Here is a 12,009-nt window from a genome sequence, read left to right as displayed (position 1 = left end):
ACAAAGTTCGAGACTAGCTTGACAAAAGACATGAGCGATCTATGGTTGTAAACAAAAGGAGAGCTAACAGCTGCAAAGGGTATAAATACTGATTGCATGGAATATCAAAACTGAATGAATACTGTTTGCTGCTTGTGTAGAAAGCTGCTAATATGTAAGCCACATTTGGCTGTAATAGGGTATATACAAGCTGACGGAGCTTGTCCTACCACTATAACAGCAAGACATCAATTTATGTAGCTGATGATATTTTCCACATCAGTAGTCAACACTAGCTGCTTGTTGTTTTTTCATTTCCTCAGGAACGACTCTGCTAGCAGCATGAAACTTGGCAACAGTTATTGGCTAGTTTGCCATAGGATTTCATGCAGACATTCATGGTTCCCAGAGGATGAATCCTGCTGATTTTGGTGACTTTTACTCTCATGTCATCATGAGGTCGACCATTTTTCATAGTAATTCAATAGACCTCAAACACTTAAAGCAGGAGGCTAACAGTGAGATGAACCCTCCTCCAGAGGCTGTTGGTGTCTAGTGGGCATAACAAAAAAACAACTGATAGGTACTGTTAATTACACTTAGACAAATCTTTTAACCTTCAATTTAATTACTCCAGTGTCCCCTTGTAGGCCCAGACCCCCAGGTTGGGAACCATTGCTCTACAGTGAGCTGCAAAAGTCATAAGTTGTTTGAAGATCATCAAAAGAGGAATGTGATGCAGTACCTGCTTGTTGTCATGACCCTTAGCCTGGGTCGCAATCGTTGGAGCCTCCTCAGAGTTCATCTGTGCTCACAGATAAGAACACAGCTGCAGACCATCTTAACCTCAAGATGATCACATCTCAAGACATTTTCTGGCAAACTGATTTCAAATAAATTGATCCCAAATATGCAGTTTGACGCATTAGAACTCACCTTTGTACATACTCGCCGAAATTTGTTCTACACCTCACCATACAAGGTAAATTTATGTAGTTTCACCAAACTACCAACAACACTTAATTACTGGACATCTATCTTAATGGTTGACTTGAGCCCTGTTGTAAAGAAGTCAAAAAGTGATCTTATCTGTGTGTCTCCCTACATCACCATCGCTCATCTTCCTCTCTGGAGAGATGCTGTTTGGACTTCTGCAAGGACATGTAGATGTTGTGTATAAATAATAGAACAGGAAAGACAAATGACACAAATACAGCAACAGTACAATGTTAACAATACAGACCAGATTAATAGTACATACCTGTTGACAGCTGTGTAAGGTTATAAAAGTGGCCCACAACTTCTCCTCATCTTCCACCATGCAAGTTACAAAATGGATTGGGATAGATACAACTTTAAATTTACAAGTCCTTAGTAAGTCTTGCAAAGATGGGACAGGCTAATGATAGAACAGCCAGAGGAAAGTGATATTTATACTGGGACCACATCTTATTACATTAATGTTGGCACTGACATGAACACTCCGTATTGTTCTGTAAAATCACTGTTGCTGGGATTAGAGGAGTGCATGCTGCATTCACTAGCAACTCTACTTTGAAAATTGTGTCTTTGGGAAGAATCACTACATAACTATGCTATGAATCACAGCTAAGTTAATGCTATTGTTCATCAGCCCTGAATAACTTGTCAAGCTCTGAATATACCACAGTTACTGGCAGGCCCATGTGTTGTGTTTGCTGCTGCAGAAGAGGAATAAATCTCTCATTCATGTACAGTGCCATCTCTCTGCCAGTGCACGTGAAGGCTTGCTAATGCTACCACCAGTTACTTATAAGAGGCACAAAGTGGTGCTAAAGTTGGCCAGTGCTCCTTTATTTTGTGGGAGGTTAAATGTTGGGAGGATAAATGCACAAAATAGAGCTCTGAATTTTGGCTACTACATCACAGTTAGATATAACGGACCTAAGCAAGCAGACACATGAAACACATTTTCAGCAGAAAATACAGTTTTTGCAGATAATATAAGTGTTGTTGGAAATAACCTGTATTAAAATCATATGCCAACAAGAACCAAAGCAATTATGTGTACAGTGCAGCGACAGTTAGCTAGTTCCAATGTGATCACATACAATATTGTATCTTTTTCAAACTAAGGAGACTATTGTAGGTCTTAATTTCAGCATCTAGTTAGTAGTGGCTTTCTCTCCCATTTTTCTCAAATGTTGCAGTTGGTGAAACCCCAGTTCCTGCACCAATGTTTTGATTACGGTTGACTTAGTTACAGTATGGAAATGGTGCACCTGAAGAAAGCGGTGAGTTTAGTGTGAAACAAACTAGTTACCAAATAGCAGATAGTGTTGACTTAATCCTTCTCTTCTTCCTCTCTGGTGAGGCGAGGTCTGGACTTCTGCAAAGACCAAATGTTGTTTGAGTGTCTTGAAATTTAAAAGTAAGTTTACAGTATGTACTGATTTAAAAAATACCTACCTGTCACTGTTGTGTGAAAATTTAACCAAGCAAATAAAATAATACCTACCTCTTGTAGCCATGTGAGGCTATAAAAGTGTCCCATGTTCTTTTCCTCCGAGACTTAGCTTTGGTCTTGCTGGATGGAGCCTCAGATTGAGCCACTCTAACAGTTTGAAGAAACTCTGTGAAACAGGAGGAAGAATAACAAATAGGTAGTTAATACAGTGACAAAGCGAATAATTATGAAACATTATCACTTAATTTCAGAACTGAAGATATCATCCACTTAACTGATTTAAAATAAATTGCTCAGGTTGGCTTACCTCTTGTGTCTAGTGTCTGGTAATCATAAAGCTTAATCTTCCTTTTCTTCCTCTCTGGTGAGGCGAGGTCTGGATTTCTGCAAAGACCAAATGTTGTTTAAATGTCTTGAATTTTAAAAGTTAAAAGTATATACATATTTAAAAATACCTACTTGTTACAGCCATGTGAGACTATAAAAGTGTTCCATGTCCTTTTCCTCCAAGGCTTAGCTTTGGCCTTGCTGGATGAAGCCTCAGTTGGAGCCTCATTTGAATTATGAGGCAATTCTAAAAAAAAACAGAAGGAGGAATATGATATCATTAATCACGTTTCTGATTAGCTCATTTAAAACCAGTTGATCCTAAGTGGGTGTTGCTGAGGATTAGCCTACCTGTGTCTTTCTGGATGTCCGTCTTAATCATTTTTCCTCCTGTGCAGTCCGGGCTTCTACATAGACCAAACACTATTTTAATCTCTTGACTTTTAATTATAAAATACTCAATAGTATATATAGTAAGAACACAATAAAAATCAGTTCAAAAAGATCTAAAACACTTACCTGTCATCACTCTGTGAGGCGTCAGAGTCCTTCCCTTTCTTCACAGGTTCGACATCGCCTGTGCAGGATAGAGCCTGCTGGACGGAGCATGCAGGATGGAGACTGAGTTGCTGAGCTTCAGAGTTTACGATCACCTGCTGGTTTGGCTTATTCGAATTCTCGTGGAAGGAGAGGCAGTCGGAGACGGCCGATGTGATCCCAAGTATGAGGGGATGTTCTTGGTGGCTTTGCCAGGCAGGAGTAACCTGGGGGGAGAGGTTTTGCTGGTCCACAGTGGTAAAACTAGTCGATGCCTGTGGGTTTGGGGAACACTGCTGGATGGACTGAACTTCAGAGCTTCCGTTATCCGAGGTCAGATTCTGATGCTGACAGACATCCATCATTTCACAGCTCGATTTAAGACTGGGAGAAAATAAATTAATAAAATAAGCCACTTCATCCAACCACATTACGATGGAGATTATAAACATATTATGTAAATGTAGACTAACTAAAGGCTGTAGGGGTATCTGGCTTCAATGTCTCTCATGGTTATAAATGGGTCCTCAAGAAGCTGGCTGGGTTTTATCCGTTTAGCGACATCGAGCTGCAGCATCTGCTTCAGCAAATCTATGAAGTTCTCCCGGTCGTCGACTTCAGCCATGGTATCGTCATCTGACAGGTGACATACTGGCCTAACCTGGATTGGACAAAAACACACACATCAACAAAATCTCATCTACAGTACCAGCTGAAAGTCTGAACAAAAGTTTGACTGAACTAAAGATATAATTTTCCAAACTGTATTTAATACCATGTTAAGATCATCCAGGGAGGTGAAATAACAGTTGGTCCAGGTGGCTCTTCCATATTCAAATGGCGTCTAAAGAGAGGTCATATTTCAATTAGTAGATGTGTTCAAAGCACATTGAGTGGCAAAGGTAGAAACAGACAGACTGATGTTAAGACCAAGCTAAACAGGTGAATACAGGTGAGTGTTGGTACCTTTAATCTCCACTGACGGTCATTGCATGCCTTCCTCTGGAAAAAGCACCTGGTTTTGAGTCCATTATTGAGAAGTTTCAGTGGTAGCTGACCCTGAGTCTGTACAATATGTCTTAACTGTAGGCACAACAAAGTTAAAACAGCAGTTACACTTCGTACATGAGAAAGATGTTAAGATGTATTGTTGAATTGCTTCAGTAAAGTTAGTTTTATGCTGTTTGTAAGTAAATTAAAGGAACAGTCTGAATTGAAAATTTGGTTATTTGCCTTATTGGCAAGAGATAAAAGAAGAGACTGATACTACCTATGTCTCTTAGTATGTGTCTAGAGCTGCAAGGCGGTTAGTTTTATTAGCATAAAGAATTGAAGAAGGGGATAAAGCTTGGTTTGGCGAACATGAGAATGTGACTGTAACTGAAAAATTGAGCTGGCTGTTTTCTCTTGCTATTAGTCTTTGGGCTAAATGCCAGCTTATCACACAGACCGACCCTTGGTGTGAATCCTCATCTAATTCTCATAAAAGAAAATTTATCCAATCTTTCAGATATTTTTGTACACAATATATTATTTGTACCCTTCTTAAACTCCTTATTTCTCAACTTTTTCACCCCTCAAACACAATGAATGAAAGATTTTCTGTTGACTTTGAAACTGAACACTTACTATGTCATATTCACAGTTGCCAGAGTACAGCACACTGCCCAGGAACAGCTCTGCAGCAATGCAGCCCAAAGACCACATGTCAATGGCTGCTGTGAAGGGTAAACCCAGGATGACCTCTGGGGATCTATAAAAGGAAATACAACATTATTTTGGTTCATGTCTTTGGCTGCTTTATGGTTATAAAATTTAAACCCAGAGGTCTGCCATATAGTCACTTACCTGTAACTTAGTGCCTGGATGTATGAGCCCCACTGTGTCTGTGAAACATGGCGGGCCAAGCCAAAGTCGATTATCTTAACCTTCAGTGGCTGGTTTATATGGTCCACCATCATGATGTTGTCAAGCTTGAGGTCCGTATGTGCAACTCGTAGGCTTCTCAGAAGTTTCATGGCAGTAGCCACCTGAGGTCATGAATAAATCATATATGGGTTGAACTACTGTACATAAGTACAGTTTGATATTTTTGTACAGCTTTTAAGGGATTTGCCAGAAAGGTTTTAAAGACATTTGAGGTTAAGCTCAGTGTCACATCATGTCAAATTATTTTCATGTAGTAGAGTAGAGTACAATGCCACAACAAAGATTAGTAAAGAAGTAAAGAGCAAAATAAGAACTCCCTTCACAAAAATACACTAATGTGACCAAACACCTTAAACAATGCCCTCAAAGATCGCTTTCTGACAAATATTCAACAATTGACATGTGACTGATAAACCCAACCCTGAACTGAGATTGTTCTTTAATAGCTTAACAACGGATGACAGGTCTGTCAAGCTTTGGATTACGCCAAAAACCGAAGCAGTGGATGGGGTATAGTGAGACAGATAACTAGTTTCCTAAGAGTTTTGGTGGATGGTATATTGCTTTAACCTTTCAAAAACCAAAACCCAACAGAAACGCATTAGCCAAGGCGCATTTCATTAGCTAATAAGACAGTTTGTGTAGCCACAGGTTGCAGAAAATTGTATAGTAAACTGTGTATTTCCCCACTGAGTGAAAGCTGACAGGGTTTAAGTTAGCAGTTGTCAGCAGGTTAAGTTCCCATTAAAAAGTCCTGGAGAAGGCATTGTCCAACATATGGCATTAAGGTTATCAATCTGCTAAACACAGTCGTCATTTCAGCCATCACAATCAATGGTTGCCATTGAGATTTTTTCCAAGTACCTATTGTTTCAAGAAGTGCCATCATTATCATTGTAAACAGCATTTATGAAATGCAATGACAAAAGGTTTGACAGGTGTAGCAACCGTACCTTAGAGGGAAAGGGCTTAGCAAAGGTTATCATGTGTTCCTATTGCTGTGTTCATTTATTCATTTTACATAAACCTTTAGGGTTATAACTCTAGTGTGTCAATCAAAAATGACTCTTACCTGATGCAGGATTGGGCGTATCTCCTTAACAAGGAGATAATGGGAAGGTTTCTTCTGCAAGAAATCCAGCAGACTTATATCTAGCATTTCAAACTCCAGACAAACGTGCTCTCCATCGATAAAGGCGTCGTGGTATTTGACAAAGTTGAATCTGTCTGAGTCAAAAGCCCTAAGGTGTCCAAGGATGTCCACCTGCAACATATGAGATGTTAGATTTGAGGTCAATGCAGCAGTGCTTTTGAAGCTTTGTACAAACTAAACTGTGATACACATCACTTCTGTCCTACCTCATTCTTCGCCTCAGACTTGAATCTGCTGTTCTTGATCATCTTCACAGCCACAGTTTCTTTGGTGGCTGTCTTCACACACTTGGTGACTTTTCCAAAAGTGCCCTCCCCAAGAAGAGATTGAATCAAATAGTCAGAGGAGGGGGAGGAGAGCACGCCTAGGACGTCCTGGGAGTTATTACCTGAAGAGGAGGAAGAAGAGGAGGTGGTGTCCTCTTCAGGCGATGTAGGAAAACGAATGCGATGACGATAATTCATAGACTGGAGGACAGCAGGAGAAACAAGACACAATATGACGTCATTTCTTGTCCCACACAACATGACACCAGCAGTATACATACACTACTATTGTTCTTTTCTCAACACACTATAAATACATTTTACATTTCTATACAACATTTTATATCTTGTTTATGTAGACTCTTTTTAAAAAAGTGGTGAGACGGGTTGCAACTATCTAAGCTTATCTAGTTATTTAAAAGACAGGTTCACCATTTTTCAAGTCTGTCTTAAAACAACTGTTCTGTTCATACTGATCTCTTCAAATGTACTTTCAATGTACACAAGTAACAAACAGAGGGACTTAAATCACTTAACCTTGAAAGATTTCTACTTCAATTGACTAATTCAGACTGCTGCAGTTTCATGTGAGCTTCATGTACACTATTAAATAAATGTTTGCACAGGAGTACTGTGAATTTTGACCCCCATCACTACCAGTTTATGTGCATTATGAAGGCATCTTGTAATGGTCAGTATGAACAGGAGGAAGGCAAAAAAACAATCCAAAAAAACTATTTCAGTGTTAAACCTCACTATTGTTCTCCCTCAAACAGACTGTATCTGTTTATCTGTAAATACAAGTAGATCAGTGGACTCTGCTGTACATTATGTATGTATAAAGTGAGACTAAATTATATAATTGTTTGAAAATGTGCTTTTTACTCACATTGAAACCCACAGTTTGAGATCACTAGTCTTTGAGAAGGATATTTTTTGTTGCACTCAAACACATTTTATCAACTCACCATGTTTTCGCTTGATAGTTGTGATGATTTCTTTGTGTTTCCATACAAGATCCTTTTGAAATTGAAATGTCAAAGTTGATCCTCTTGCTAATGTGCATCCATTGAATCACAGTTTAAATGAAGTTAAGTGAAGTGTTGAAATGAGGAATCCTGACATCTGTGACATCACTTTGATTCTAAAGGCCATTATGACACTGCATTCTTAGAACAGGCAGAATTTAAAAAGTAATAACTTTAGAACTCTGAACTATTGCATTTTTCAAAATGACCACTTGACTGGAGCAACCTGTTGTTCTTGGTTTCTGTATATTAAGCTGGAAGAGAACCACCAGGATAAAATTCACATTGAAACATAACATTTAAGAACACATTTTTTTTCTTTATTAAACATGTGAGCACACCATTATTAAACTAACACACTTCCCTGGATAGTCGTCCCTGACAATCACGGTCAGAAAGGGCTTATAATGCAAGAGATGTACATTTCAGCTAGACCTGTATGTTTTATGTTCAGGGAATCTATAGGTTGCAGTCTCCCACGAACTCCCATGAAAAGCGCTGAGTGTGAAAGTTCATTCTTGACCTTCGAAATGGTAGTTTTAGGTCTGACAAGGTCCACTTTATAGTTTTTTTTGTGCTGTTGAGAGCTTAAGAATAAGCTAGTGAGTGAACCTTGACTTAGAAAATATTTCCAACAAAACAAAACAGCAATATATTAGAGTGCACAATAAGTATAGATTTGGTGATTTGCAGGTAAAATAGTGTATAGATGTCTGGCATTTAACTAGGCTTTAACTAACTTACTTGCTTTTCCAAATTAACCCAAATATTCTCTTTCACTGGGAAATACGTCACAGTACAAAAACTAAGAACACTCAAATCTTCATTTCACTGTAACTTTAACTACTTGTCTGAGCTGCACACTTATCAGTGTAGGAGTTGTACTTGCTTTCCAACAATGTAGACGCAGCTATAGACTAATCTACAGAAAACACACAGATACCCTGCAATAAAAGAGGACAACTGTACATTATACAGCATGTATGGTGTGTGGTGTTTTTACTTGCTTTTCTTCTTCTCATCTTTAGCAATATGTTGGTTATGTGATTATCTGTGTTTTGGAAGGAAGTGGAGAAGGGGGTGATTGTGTCGTTGATATTGTGACTAAATATACAACGGAAATAAAATATTGTTTCTCTCAGAACGAGGGAATAATAAATAAAAACCGTCCAAGCATTCGACAAAACATAAAAACGCTAAGACTCACAGTGGAGCCCTACTGTACCAAGGAGCAATAAAATAAATAGTTGATTATACTTTATTCACTCATATATACAGATGCGAGCTTGACAAAACAAAGTAGGTCAAAGCAGCGCTGTTATTTCGCTGCACTGTTGCACTGAGACATGGCTTCACATCCACACAAACAGGAATACATTTACGTTTTTTTTTTTTAATTAAATACATAAAGCATGCATGACCCTTCACTGTACTCATAAATCTTGAAATCTTATTTACATGAACAGAAATAGAATGTATTATAATAACGATGAGTGATAAAAAATGAATGCTTAATCCTGTAATTGTGTGGATCTATTCTTAAGGATCTACTAAATCCCTGCAATTTAAAAGATAAAGCATGTGTGTGCATGTAACTTTCTGTTTGACCATGATTATTATTAGGAGTCACTACATGTAATCATCATAATCGCTATCATCATCATCATCATCTGTCACTATTATCATCGTCATTATCATCATCGTTCAGCCGTTTCATTACATTTCAGCTCAGAGCAGAAAATAAATCAAATACAGCTCGCACCAGATATCCAGGTGCATGGTCGTCATTGTGATGGTACTTATGATTACAGCCATCATTATCATGTTATTATTGTATTGACAGTGGTGTATTTTTTGGTCCTTGTCACTCACTGTACCACCGGAGGAGTCAGACAAAGGACAATGAAGAGACAATGGCTCTTAGGAGGTTGGCAGATGAGAAGGACAAAGAAGAAGGCAGAGTGGGAGGGAAGGGAGGTGTCGTTGGGTGGCTCCTTCACCCCACGAGCCCCTGTGGTGCTGTGAACTGCTGGCCTACTTTAGCTTCTCCATTTTTTATGAAGCACACACTTATTGGCACATAACTCTATCAGGCTTCTGCAGTGACACACATACACCGCTATCACAATGCAGTGTGGACTGTGAGACAGCAACCTGTCACACACACACACACACACACAAAAGCAACACTGAATAGCACGCACACAAAGAAAATGGACATTTGTGTGAAACTCGTAATTAGTAATTAGTGTTTGACTTCTTGAGTCGTGTTTTCTTGAGATCATGAGGTGAGCTGCAGAGGCATACAAATAGAAAATGGCTGGTGTTTCACTGAGTCAGCTTCTTCTGGATGTGCACTATATATGTGATGTTTATGCATGCATTTAATATTGCATACAGAGTGTACTTTGTTCATCCCCCTACTTTCGCTGAATGAGTTATGGTCATTTGAATTATTCAGAGTTTGATGATAAGTTCAGTTTAATCTCTATGCATTTAGTTAGCTTGTCCAGCTTAGACTGTTTTCACCTATAATTATACTAAACATAATAATGAGCAGCCAAGTCGGGAAAAACATAACATCAGCTGACTAGTTGTCCAATATTGGTGTTTTTTGCAAAAATAATTACATTAGTCTGGTGGTAAAACGTCTTAAGTCTCCATCACTGGTATTTTTTCCCCCGAAATAAATCAAATATCGTTCTGATTCCAGTTTCTTTATAAAGTCATGACACCTACAGGCAGAGTTGATGTATTGCACCTTTAAATTGTAGTTGGTAACTTTCCTTTGTTGTTGAGTTATTTAATTCATATGGTCACTGTATGCTTCTCATCACATGTCACATCACTCATCTGGAACCTGTAAAAGAAGAAAAAGAGTTTAACTAATTCTACAAGAGTGAAAAAAACTACCAGGTATTAAAGTATGATGTTGCTGTGAGTTTTATTGGTATAGTCTAACGTGTTTTTGTATTCTTGTTGTTTTTGTTCTAGAGGTTTTTACAACTTTAGAAAACTTTACAACAAAAATATCTAATTCAGGCTATTTCTGCCTACTGCACGGCTAGCAACAGGGGTATTTCTACATTACGTGTCATGTCATTCAATTACACCAGTGCTGTAGCAGTCTAAATTAACATAAAACAAAGCATATGACTCCTGCCTGCTGAGAATGTGAATAATGATATAATGAAGTGAAATGTCTGTTATGTAACCACACAGTGCATATCATCAGGCTATAGCTGACGCAGCAATAGTTCCCAAAGCAGGAAGTATGACCATAAATTTATTTCCATCCTGTTGCATTTTTTTAGCAACTGTCAACAGCTGACTGTACTCAAGTTTGGATCCAAGCTGTTTCCTATCAACATATTTCTGAATAGTCTGTATGGTGGTATAGGTAGTTGAGATTATGATTGCAAAGCATCCACAATCATCACTGAGCGAGTAGCGTCGCACACCGACCTGCCAGTCAGAACCTATGGTCAGAACCTTGGGTGCCACATGCTCATCACCGGTAACTATGGAGCCATCACTATAGCAACAGGCTCCTCCAACAAAAGGGCAAGGACCTGCTGCAGGATTTAAGAAGCACTCAAACTCATATACACACATTTGTATTTACTCAATTTTTCACATGAAATACTGCAAATGAAGAAATTGAAACGTGTATGTTTTACTGCATGTAAACACACACACACACACACACACACACACACACAACCACAGGGTGCCTTTATCAGCTTGGAATTAGTATTCACAGCTGCACATTTGCTGTCTGACTATAACAATAAGATAACCAACTAATGGAGCAAAAAATAAGCAAATAAGTGCAAGGCTGTGTCCAAAATAATTCCCTATTTACTAAACTGTGTGCTATATTTTCCTTTGACCATTTTATTTGAGTGTCTGAATTCTGGGTGTGAATTTAATGGGGACATATCTTGCACATGTCCAGGTCCATATTTACACGCTGTTCCGCCTACGGGACGGGTCGGAGGTTGGGAGGTAGTGACAAGTTCTTCTGAATGTTTTAAACACCAACCCTTAAACATATATATTCATGCCGTATATTGTTAGAAAGCTTAGATTGCCCTGATTCATTCAAGACCACTCACGAAATATATGGTTTCTCGCAGCTGTAATAGTATTAGCGATTGGCTCGGCTAGCCACTCAGCTAAAGTAAGAACAGCTATAATGCCTACATACCTTCAAAGTCTTCCCTTTATCCACAACGATCATCTTATGACTCAGGACTTTCTGTACAGCTCGCCAAGTATCCATTCTTGTGAAATATGAAATCAGTTTCCTTCTAACCGAAATACTTTCCTCAATATGTCCAT

The sequence above is a fragment of the Scomber japonicus genome, chromosome 10 (assembly GCF_027409825.1).
Source record: "Scomber japonicus isolate fScoJap1 chromosome 10, fScoJap1.pri, whole genome shotgun sequence".
NCBI classification, from domain to species: Eukaryota; Metazoa; Chordata; class Actinopteri; order Scombriformes; family Scombridae; genus Scomber; species Scomber japonicus.
The sequence above is the reverse complement of the archived record's forward strand: the minus strand, read 5'-3'. Positions refer to the sequence as shown.